Below are 11,640 nucleotides of genomic sequence, written 5' to 3'. Positions count from 1 at the left end.
ACACACACACACACACTCACATATCTGTGTGTGCATAAACAACAGATCAGAAATGGAAATAAATTGTTAAAAGCCAAATTGTTTTCCCAAGAGTGTCCCAGTGTAAAGGTTACTGAAGAAGAAAAACTGTGTTTTCTAATATGCCAAATTCCACTCAAAGAGAAAATTTGACTGTTTCAGGATTAATGTGTTACTTTGGGGATATGTAAATTCACTTTTAAATTTCAAGTGAGGATGGTTTGAGTGTCTTTTATATTTCAAACTAGTTTGGAATATTGTTAAGTTACTGTTGTTAAAGGGGTTCTTATTTTTTCACTTACAAAGATAGCAGACTTTCCAAGGAACTTCAGCTGTGAAGCATATGGTTTGTTGGTAGGATATAACTAAGCCATAAGGAAGTCTTCCTTTGTTTTGATTTTTAATTATTTTGTTGTTATAAAGTAGGGGGTCTAATAGAAAGTTTTTTGCATATTTTCAAAAATGGCCAAAGTATACTTTCAAAAGGAATGCATTTGCTCTAAATACAACTTAATTATGCAGAAAAAATCAGCCCATTGTACATATTTTCTCATCTTAGTTATGCATAAGTGATCTGTCACAACTCATTTTAAACTGTGAAATATGCCATATGAAGAGGGATTAGGAGGCTGATAAACTCATATTTCAACCAAATCCAGCATTAGTTTTTCTTAGGTCTAATAATTCCTTGCTAATAAAGATTTAAATGCAGTGCTGTCTAATTTATTTCATTGATGCTTGTCTTTTGCCACTAACTTAGAATGTCAATATAGCCTGTAGATGGCACTAAGGTACTGTGTCGCTTGTGCTGGCCAGGTGCCAATCCTGCAGTAGATAGGAAATGGGGGAGGGAGGATCAAAGTAGTACTACAGCCAAAGAAACCTTTTGTTTAATCATAGTTGCACTGGAGCAACCAGTAGTTAAATTTACGGGTTTGCAAAGCAGCTTCTTAGTGCTTAGCTTTCACTGCACCAACTTTCTAAGGTTTAGCAATCAACTTCATATTACTGTAGGCATTGCAATCTTCAATATATGGTGATTTGTCTGAATTTATTAGTGGTCCACAAAGTACAAATCTTAGAGCAGCAGGCAAGGAACATTTAAATTTGTCTTTGCAAAAAAGATTTTGTCAGTAGCAAGTTTAGGACCAAGTAATTCCCTTGCTGTTGCATTAGCCTTATCTAAGATGAATGTGATGTTTCCCAAACCATGTCTTGACTTTTGGGTGTCTGTAAGGTGTCATACTAACAAGACACCTTGTTTAAAACAGGCACTTACAAGGCATCTGCAGTCTAGGTAACTACTCCAAAAACCCTCAATAGACTTGAAATGAGACACCGAAGAAACACTTAGAAAACTCTCCACACAAAAATCTGTCTTTCACAGGGACTTTAAAGCACTGTAAACTCTCAGAATGTTTTATGCACTACAGTAGCACTCCTGTCAGCATATTTTTTTAAAAAAATGCTGATTTAAAAACCTCCAGTGCAGAGCAGCTCTGGGTAATCTGTGGTTGTTCAGATGAGAGAATACACTATTCCCCCATTTTAGTTACAAAATTTAAAAACCTCCTTCTTTGGTGTTCAGAGGTGCTGTTAATTTAACTTAAATTAACTCCCCATGTTCTGTTAAAAGAATCGCTCTTAATCCCCTTCAGCCTCCCAAAGGAGTGAAAGGAAGTTAAGCTCACTAAAATGATTTACCTGATAGAATATGTCAGCACTGAACAGTGATGCTGAATGTGGGCAGAAAACCTACAGGCAACATTTTCACCTTTTTTGTTCTTTACATTAAACAAATGTTGCTTGAGTTTTAGTAATAATACCAGTCAGTATACTCACATTCTTGTATTATGGACCTGATTCAAATCCTGTTGTAGGCAATGGAAAGATTCTCATTGACTTCCATGGATTTTGAATCAGTCTATAGAAGAGGTATAATGTTACATGGGACTGAAAATGCAACTATATTTTATTGTTCTTTTTATAGAAACAATTATTATAATTGAGCTTTTCCATTCATAAGCCTGATTTTTTAAAATAGATTTTCCAGTTGATCAGTGTTACAGGAACTAAGGTTTTTGACCTTATAACACTTTCTGATGGTTGAGTTCAGCCAACAGTGGCAGCATGAGTTAGCAGTCTGGTATTTCTCTATCTATGATCTCTAGAGTTAGGATGTATCTTTGCTACTGTTCCCTGTGATGATGCAGAAATTAAATATAGTTTCATAGGTATGGGTTGTTGGGGTTTTTTAAAGCCTTGTTGATATAGAGTATGTCCTTAAAGTAGAATATAACATTTTAAATAAAATCTTTCTTATAGAATGTTAGATGAAAATAATGTAAGATCTGAAATGCATTTTTTAAAGTCCTTTGTGAAAAAAGTGTTTAATTCTGTGCCATTGTACTGTTTTCTTGCATTTAGAATTGAGGATTTCTGTATTTTATGCTAAAAAGCTATAGCAAAGCGGTCACCTGCATCTTTTGTAGAAAGTATTTCTTTCTGTAATTTGGAAAGGGTCCATGAAATGTTGCAGAGAATGTTGGAATAAAAAAGGGAGAAGGTTAGGGGAATACTTACCTGAGAAAAGTTATCATGATATATTTTCCATTAAAAATGTTATTTGAGATTATTATCCATGATGAAAACACATATACATAGCATTAGGTACTGCTGATAAACTAAAATCCATGTATTCAGGCAAAACTCCCATTGACTTTAAGTCATCTGCTAGGACTGGGTCCCATGATAAAATCTTTCATTTTCAGAATAACTTTAGCTATGTTATTGCCATTAAATCCAATGGGAATTGCTTGGCTAAACTTCTGTACACCACTTTGAATTATGCTGGTTGGTGTTTCAAAAAGTGCCCAGTATAAAAACCAAAGCCCTCCCCAAGTGCCTATGATGCAGAACACCTGGTAGCTTCTCTGAGCAGAGCACTTTTGAATACTTGAACTTGGGAGTGTCTTTTCAGAGCTAATTAACATAATTAGGAGTGCGAAAAGAATGTTACCAACTGTCAGCTCTTGTTGCTTAGATTTTGTAGTCACTAATATGACCCATGAATAATACTGAAATCTATGCAGGGTGTTCCATCAGTGTTCATTTCAGTATTCAACTGAACAAAAACATTATACAAAATATTGAGCCAATGCATCAAACAACTAAGTACAAAATATAGCAGAAGACAGCATGTTGCATTCTTGTGTGTGAAAGGTTTTCTTTTAGAAAAACCCTACTCAGTGCCATAATTTTAGCAATAGGATAAATAGTGAAGTGATAGACAATGAAAGTCAAATCACCACGCTTTATTCCAATTTTACACTAATGTAACTCTGTTCAAACAAATTTGGAAGGAGTTACACCACTGTAAAACTGCAGTAACATAGGGCTAAAAACCTTACATTAATGTCACCGTGAAAGTTATGAGCAAAGACTTCAATTCATGAAAGCATTCCTATTCAGAATAGCACTTAAGTGTGTGTTTAACTTAAAGTGCATACATGTATCCCATTGAAGTCAATGGATGTAAGCACAGGATCAGACGTAGTCATCTGCTTAAATGTTGTCCTAAATGGACTACAGTACATGCTTAAGTACTTTTCTGTATCTGGGCCAAAATTAAACCCTTTCGGAAATATGTACAATTCCACTGAATTCAATCAAGGTAAACAAGCACTGACTTTGGCCCTACATTTTCAAGCACTCAAAAGACAGAAAATACAAAAATGTAAGGTTCTAATAGTAACCTTAACTTACACATTACTCATATTGCATATTAAAGTATATATTTAACTGCATAACAGTAATGCAACATATTCTGTGGGGCCAATTCTTTGCTCCTTATTCAGTCAAAGGGAGTTTTGCCTGAGTAAGGAGTGAATATGAAGAATGAAGGCTCAGTATTATGAGTGAAGATCACTTAAGCTTGTTCTGTCAAATGTAATTTTTGGCATTTTTTTTACTTTGGTGTGTTTAAAATTTTAACTTGAAGCTTTTGTATTTAGTTTCTCTATTTTTTAAGGAAAAAAAGATTAAAACATTAATGCATCTAATGTGTTCTTCCACAGTTGCAAAGTTGAAAGTGTGTGCAACTGTGGTAATCCACAGTGAAATAGCAGTACAGAATTTTTCATACCTTATAAAGATTACCATTACGTATTCATAGCATTCCATAGTCCCGTAAATAGTATTGTTCTTAGTGGCAATTTTTTACTGCAGATGCGCAAAGTTGCATTTTCTATCAACTATAATTTCATTGTTTCAATTATTTATGCTTATGGTTATTTTATTTTTACATGTTAGCCTGGACATTAGTCCATGTTGAGGACTAGCCACTGAGAGAACTTCAACATATAAAATTCAGCTGTTTTTGAGTTATGTATGTCTTAAAAAATCTGGAAATGCTGAAAAAGTACAGTATGTTTTTCCACCTTTGCATAGCTCAAAAATAGGATAACAGATTTTGCTCAAATGGCTAAAGAAATTTATCTTTGAGCTGAGACTAAGCATGGAAAATTTCAGCTGAAAAGGAGAGTTTTTCAGCAAGTTAAGAGCATGTGAAAACTCATGGTTATAATGGAAATCTGAACATAACCCTAAGCTATAATACTGTTTTCAATTGTAGCACTGTAAATGCTAAGCTATAATAAGGAACATTTTGTGTATACAGCTACGTACGTTAAAAGCCTAGCAAGCTTCCTTTCTCTTTAAATCAGTTTTCCATGCAGAGAGTTTTTGTCTGAATCACTGCAGTCTGTTCTCACCTGGATGTGCAATGCCTAACTTTCATAAATGCTAATAAGAATCACATCACACACAGTAGAGAGAATAGGATCCTAAGAGTTTATTGCTACTGGAGTTTTGTGATACTGTTCTTTTGTGTTTAGGGACAAGAAGGGATCTTTCTAGTTACTATTTCAGATTTTCATTTCCAAAGAATCTATTCTTCTAGCAAAACCATATCAGCCACACTTTATTGACAGCAATTTTATTGTAGCTAAAGGCTTTACAGTAAGCTGTTTATTGCTGTTCCCTAACTCAGTTGACAGCAATTGGGGAATTAATTTTCTTGCCCCTGGTGTGCTTTCTTGGGTATAAACAACAGATGTTAAAGATATGAAAACAGTGACCCATTTACATTTGACAACTCTTTAAGTACACAGTTTACCTGTGTGGATTACGCAGAAGTTCATATTGGGGCAGAAAACAAACACATACAAAATTTAATGTGAGGGAATGCTAAATAATAAGTAAAATTGCTCCATCGATGCTATACTATATATTTTCACAATAGAGTTGTTTATCCATATATCAAGCATGTAATACACTGACATGTATTTCATATATACGTATATACGTACACACACGCACATATATCAGTATATCTAGCCAAACACATACCCACACTCACATACACACATATATATACAGCTCTCATTTACGAAATTGCCTCCTCAGTGCAGTCTCATTGTGCCTGCTTACTGTGGGCCTCATCTGACCCATCTGGTATTCAACATACTGAATATAATGTATCAGTCAGAAAGCAGTAAATTCTGAAAAATCTAGCAATAGCCACAGATAATATTTGGATTTACTTAGCAACTTCCATCTAAATAGATCCTAAAATCCTTTACAACTTTTATTTATGCATTCACCTCTGAAGTGCAGCTCTCTCTGGTACTTCCTTTAGTGCAGGTGTTGATTCAATACAAACACAGAGGGAAAAAGTGAAACTAAACCATCAACATTCCCTGCTGCAGCCTTTGTTTTTCCTTTTAATTCACAGCCTGTGGTGGAACATCTTGAGGATGATCTATAAAATCATATATGCCAGATATATCACTGTAGACAAGTTTTCTCTGATTTACATCCCACTCAATCCCATTAACAAGAAGGGTATTATCCAGGGTGTAAATCATGGAGGAATTTACCCCATATCTATAGTCATTGGCGTATTTCTGTTAGAAATCAACATGAAGACATAATGGGCCAATATTTTTCTCTAGCCAGGATTCCAATCAGCAAGAAACTTAAGATTTGTCTCAATTAAAGCATATGACTAGTCCTAACAGGGCTTAAGCTTGCTTAAGATTTAGCATCTTACAGAAATGTGACCTTAAGGGCTTGTCTAAACACAAAAGTTGTACCGTGTTAACTATACCATTATAGTTTGAGTGGTATAACCCTCTTAGTGTGGATGCAGTTATATCATTATAATTATGCATTAAACCAGTATAATTTCTGTATGGGAAGGGGAATAAGATAAATTGGGATAAGGCACCTTTATAGAGATATAACTGTGTCCTGTACCACTATAACTATTTTGGTAAAAAAACAAAAAACAAAAAACAAAAACCATACCTCTAACTAAAATAGATTACTGGTACAAACTGTGTGCAGACTAGGCTCACACTGCATGGATGTAAGTCAGATAAACATAAGGCCCATTATCTCTTTATGTCTACTTCATATTGTGCTCATTAAAAAAATGCACAGGGTGTAAATCATGGAAGAATTTGGCCCATTTTGTCAATTATCTCCACATTTTTAAAGCAGCCTCAGTCTAACCTCTGGTTTTGGGAGCACAATGAATTGTGAGTGAAAATACATTCAGTTGTTTGATTATCTGATTTGTAGGCATATTCAGGTAATTAGGTGTCTAAATGCTAGCAGGTTCACCTACAAAGATCGTGCCTATAATTTCCCCTTTCATTTTCTATTTCAACAGTTAGCAAGGTTAGCAAGAATGAAAAGTTATTATAAAACCTCTGTGTATCTTTGTAGTGTTTCTGCTATCATACCACATGAAAAGTGAAACTTGAATTGTTCACCCTTTGTCAGGAGATTATCTAGCATTATTTCAAGTTGTCATGCAGTTGCTGTAGTTTACTGTGAAGTCTCTTTGTAGTCATGTTATATTTTGCAAAATACCACACTATATTTTGCATTAGTAAAATCTCTATGTCACTATTGTAGTATTGTTTTAATTTAGAATATGCATGCTCTGCCTACAGGAAGAACGCAATGAGCTCTCATTTACAGACACTGTTAATAGTAAGAATTAAAAATTTGAGGCCAAAGCTTCAGCTGGGGTAAATCAGCATAACACTACTGAAGTAGATGAAACTCTGCTGATTTACCCGAGCTGAAGATCTTGTCTGGTATTTTTGTTTTTACAAAAAACTAGGGTGTGGGGGAGTAGGTGATGTCGATATAAAATATCCAAAATACAAAATAACTCTGAGTAAAATAAATGTGGGCTTGACTGAACTCCAGATTAATCCATTTTGAATTCAATCAAACACAGTGCAGAAATCAATCTATTTGTCTATCACCTTTATTGACTTCAGTGAGAGCAGGTTTAGGATAGCACCAACAAACAGCAACAAAGACAAAAATAAAAACAACAACAACAAAGAAAACAAATATTTCTATTGACTAATGGATGGAAGGTGAGAAATACAGAATTTTATGTGTTCATTGAAATCAATTTGTAAGTTGCTCAGATGCCAGAAATGATAGGAATGTTTCAAGATGCCCAGATACCACTAAAATAGAAGATCTGACTGTCTATCCATCTATCCATATATCTGTCTATGCATCTATCTAGAGTTTAATACTATTGTTGTTTTAAGGTGCTAAGTGCAGTCTACTTTTGTTGAAGTCAATAAGAGTTGAAAGATATTATTTTGTAGAAAGTGTTCCGCACCTGCCAGTGTGAGGTATTTTTATTAATATTCTTAATTGTATGATTGTTTGTGAATCAGTTCCTGAAAAGTGTATACAAATATTTTTCTATCAGTAATAATGGTTACTTTTTAGCCTTATATAGTGATATTGTGTCCTTAAAATACAAATAAAACCCAAACAAAAATTCTTATTTCGGTTGTGAAAGAGATTTACCATCAGCCTGACCCTGTTGTTGATTCATCCAGTTGGAGATCTGTTTATTTATTTATTTATTGACATCATTCAAACTTCTGGAAACAAAATAACTTTGGATATCTTCACTGTAGATGCCCATCTTGGTTACAATAGCTATACATTAAGTGGCTTCATTCGAACTGTAAAGCACAGAAAGTAGGATACCTTCACATTTTGTACTGACTCCAATGTTGTGTATGAGTTTTTGGGCTGATCCTTCAAGCCTTCTGTATATGTTAATTTCAACACTGCAGGTTCAAGCCAAAAACTCTCAGTGAAGTCAATAGTAACGCTTGCAGGATGTGGCCCTCTGTTTATTAAAGTATATTTATGTCCATAGTGTGTATGTATAGAAAAATGCACCCAGTACACAGTAACATTTGAAAAGCTCCTCTTTGTAATATGGGCCCAATCCAATGTCCTGTCGAGTCAATGGAAAGATTCCCATTGACTTGAATGGACATTGGATTCAGTCCTGGGGGGGGCAGGACTGCACACTCCGGCAGATCAAAGCAAGTTCGATATAACGCGGTTTCACCTATAACGCAGTAAGAGTTTTTGGCTCCCGAGGACAGCATTATATCGGGGTAGAGGTGTATTAGAAAAAAATACTATTCTATTCAACTATTCAAGCCATTGTGTTAAAGTATTTCCCGTACCTCTTTTTGTGCTTGTGTCTGCAGCTGCCTGAATTTTCAGCCGCTTGTCAGTTTGCTTCACTTTAACCGTGTCAGAAATACAGGTCAAAATATCAGTAAAGTGTTGGTCTAGTCGGTAACAGGACTTGAAATTGCATTCAGGTTGTGACAACTGTATCCTAAAACATGCCTCATGTTGAAGTCTTCAGCATTCAGAGCAGCAGGAGGTAGACTGTGCACCAGTAGTAAAGCTGTAGTCATCCCTATAGTTTTTAACAACTGCCAAATAAATTAATTAATGAAATCTGCATCTGTCTAAGGGATAGCAGTAAACCTCACCTGTTGAAATGTAATCTCTCGTGTACAGGAGATGGACTTTTCTGTTTGAGATTTCATCAGTTTTTATTTCAGAAAGCTGTTAAATCTGTCAAACATTTCAGATGGAAAAGAATGCCTGCCTTTTTTTAATTTTTTTTATTTTGCCTTTGTATGCTACAAGAGCACAGGGCTGTCAATCACCAGAAATACAGAGTGAGACAGGATAGACATGTTGCCATGATTGGCATTTTATTTTTATTTACAACTCCCCTTTTCTTCCTGAAACCAAGATTAGTTAAAAATGGCAATGCCTGATTATGACATGGCCTTCCTGTGAAAGTAGATGAGGTGTGGATATGGCCAAGGGAAGCCACTTATAATATGCCCTGGTACAGTTGTTCTTGTCTCCTGGAGGCATCCTTTTGAAAGGGGTGGTTCAGTCTAGGGGGTTTGTGCAGCTGTAGCTGAACAGCGCTGTAGAGCATTCAGAACTGGCTGTTCATTTAAGCTGTTCATCTATCATGGATCTGTTTTTGCATCCTTAGCCATTATGTGAATGAGATGTGAACATACTTGCTTTGTTTTCTTCTTTTGGGTGTGTGTGTGTGGTATTGATGCATTAAAGTTTACCTCATGCAGTCCATCACATTTAGAGTGATGGAGTGAGATCATTTCTACATGGATTGCCTAACAGTCATGCTGCATAGTATGGCAAAGGTGCAGTCAAGGGCTTTTGGAAAGCTACTTAAATGCCATAAAAAGTAGTTTCCTTTATCGGCTTCTCTTGAGCTGGCTCTTTTGGATGCCCTCTGTCATTAGAAGCATCAAATAATAACAACAATGTGTTGGTGTGGTCAGCTTTGTGTGACCTCATTAAAAATCAGTGCACTGGTTACTGTCATGTGATTCCTCAAAGTTGTATATTGCAGACTAAGAAACTGCCAAGTTGCTAATTGGTTTTCAGTAGATTTTAATAACTGCTGCACTTCTTGCTGTGATTGTATCCTTTGCTTCTTGTTGTGATGGTATCAAAGCTATCTGAACATCTCCAAATTTTACTATTACCCAACTTTGCTAATGTGTAGGCTTTGGCCTTCTTCTGTGCTTTAGCAGTTGATTAAGAAATACTTTAATCCCTTGCAGGGTACTGAGAAACTAATGGCTTGTGTAGTATTTTAGTCTTTAAGCTTCCATTGTAAATGGTATGAAAAATTGAGTCACTTGGCTGATGCTTAAATATATCTTTCCCTTTTACTAAATTATTGTCACTATCATTTCTTGTTTCTCTTTTTAATACTCAGAAAATGAAATCTGGAGATATTTATTTTTGTAGGAAGTGTGCGTGCACATATTAGAAATCTGAGATTTCCCCCCAAATGAATATTATCAGAGAAATGATACACAAATGATTTCCATATGATCTGTTATTGCACAGTGAACTCAAAAGCATAGACTGTAGTAAGTACTTTAAAGGAACTAAGTGGCTTCTTTAAAATTTGAATAATAGAGTGCTTTTGGAGGAATATTTTTATAGAATGTTGATAACGTGAAGTAAAATGCTTTCTAATCTAGATATTTGCTTGTACTTGTTCCTACATTACTGTATTTAAAAAAAAAACCATCAAATTAAATAGAGTGATTTAGGGATGCTAATGAAAGTCAGAGGAAAAAGACAGAGAACCCAGCCCTGCAATACTGCAATACTTATTCTGGAGAAACTCCCATTGAAGTTTTCAGAACTGGGCTGAGAGAATGAGAGAGAGGAGAGAGAAACTAAGGCCTAAAAATACTCATTATTTGTGGGTGCCTCCATTTTCAGGTGCCCAGCTTGAGATAACTTGATATTGATTTCCAGAGGTGCTAACTGGTTGCTGCTCCCCTTACTTGCATTTGGAATTGTGGGTGCTAAAAGTCAGACTTCTATGTTTCTCAAGTTGTGCACCCAAAATTTGAGGTATTCCTAAAGTAGTGGACAGACATTGTTGAAAATGTAGTGCTAACTAGATGAACAGAGACTGTTAGTTGTGGACAGTCGTATATGCTTATTTTAAAATTGACGAAACCTGATTCACTTGCAACCTAAATCTGATATGAACCCCATGACCTCTTCTAGGTATAATAGGCCACTAACAAGGGCAGGCTACTAGTATGATCTGGTAAGGTAACTTCCATGAATCACTTTCTTTCTGAGTATTTAGGACCTAAAATGTATGCCAGAAATGTTTGGATTTTGGAGTTTAAAATGTTGCCCTTTTTGGAGAGCTATGAAATATTTATTTTGAAGTAGCCTGCTGGAATCCATTGGCTAGTTCTGTAGCCATACTATATTTGTGATAGTTGAGGCAGGCACACAAAATATCTCATTAATGTTTTTTGGGCAGACTCTGTTGATACCACACTGGCAGAGGGCAACATCCATGTTAGGTCTGGTGTCTTGCTGAGATTTATGAAAGAGGATTGATTCAGAAAACAAAGCAGGACCGTACAAATTGAGGTTCAGTAAGTGGACAGTACTTGAATTCAACAGTTTACCAGGAAGATTGGGATGAAATCTGAAAACACTTATGAAACCATACGGCTGTCATTTGGCTAAAAACTCAGTGTGGATATCTGAACTTTCAGGAAACAGAATAGGTCTGTTAATAAGAAAGTAGGCAGTGCTTATATGATACACAGGATGATACTGACTCTTGAGTCTGCATGTTTAAAACAGTATGTTGAGAACTTTTAATAG

The 11,640-nt window shown here is 35.5% G+C and overlaps 1 protein-coding gene across 6 annotated transcripts in view; it reads left to right on the top strand.

Annotated features, from left to right (window-relative positions):
* LOC112116495 (protocadherin-9) overlaps positions 1–11,640 on the top strand; it is an 883,541-nt gene that overhangs the window by 3,281 nt on the left and 868,620 nt on the right. The window lies entirely within an intron of this gene.

The sequence above is a fragment of the Terrapene carolina genome, unplaced genomic scaffold, assembly GCF_002925995.2.
Source record: "Terrapene carolina triunguis isolate 2854851 unplaced genomic scaffold, T_m_triunguis-2.0 Scaffold18, whole genome shotgun sequence".
Lineage (NCBI taxonomy): Eukaryota > Metazoa > Chordata > Testudines > Emydidae > Terrapene > Terrapene triunguis.
Note: the sequence above shows the minus strand (reverse complement) of the source record. Positions and strands in the feature narration are given on the sequence as shown.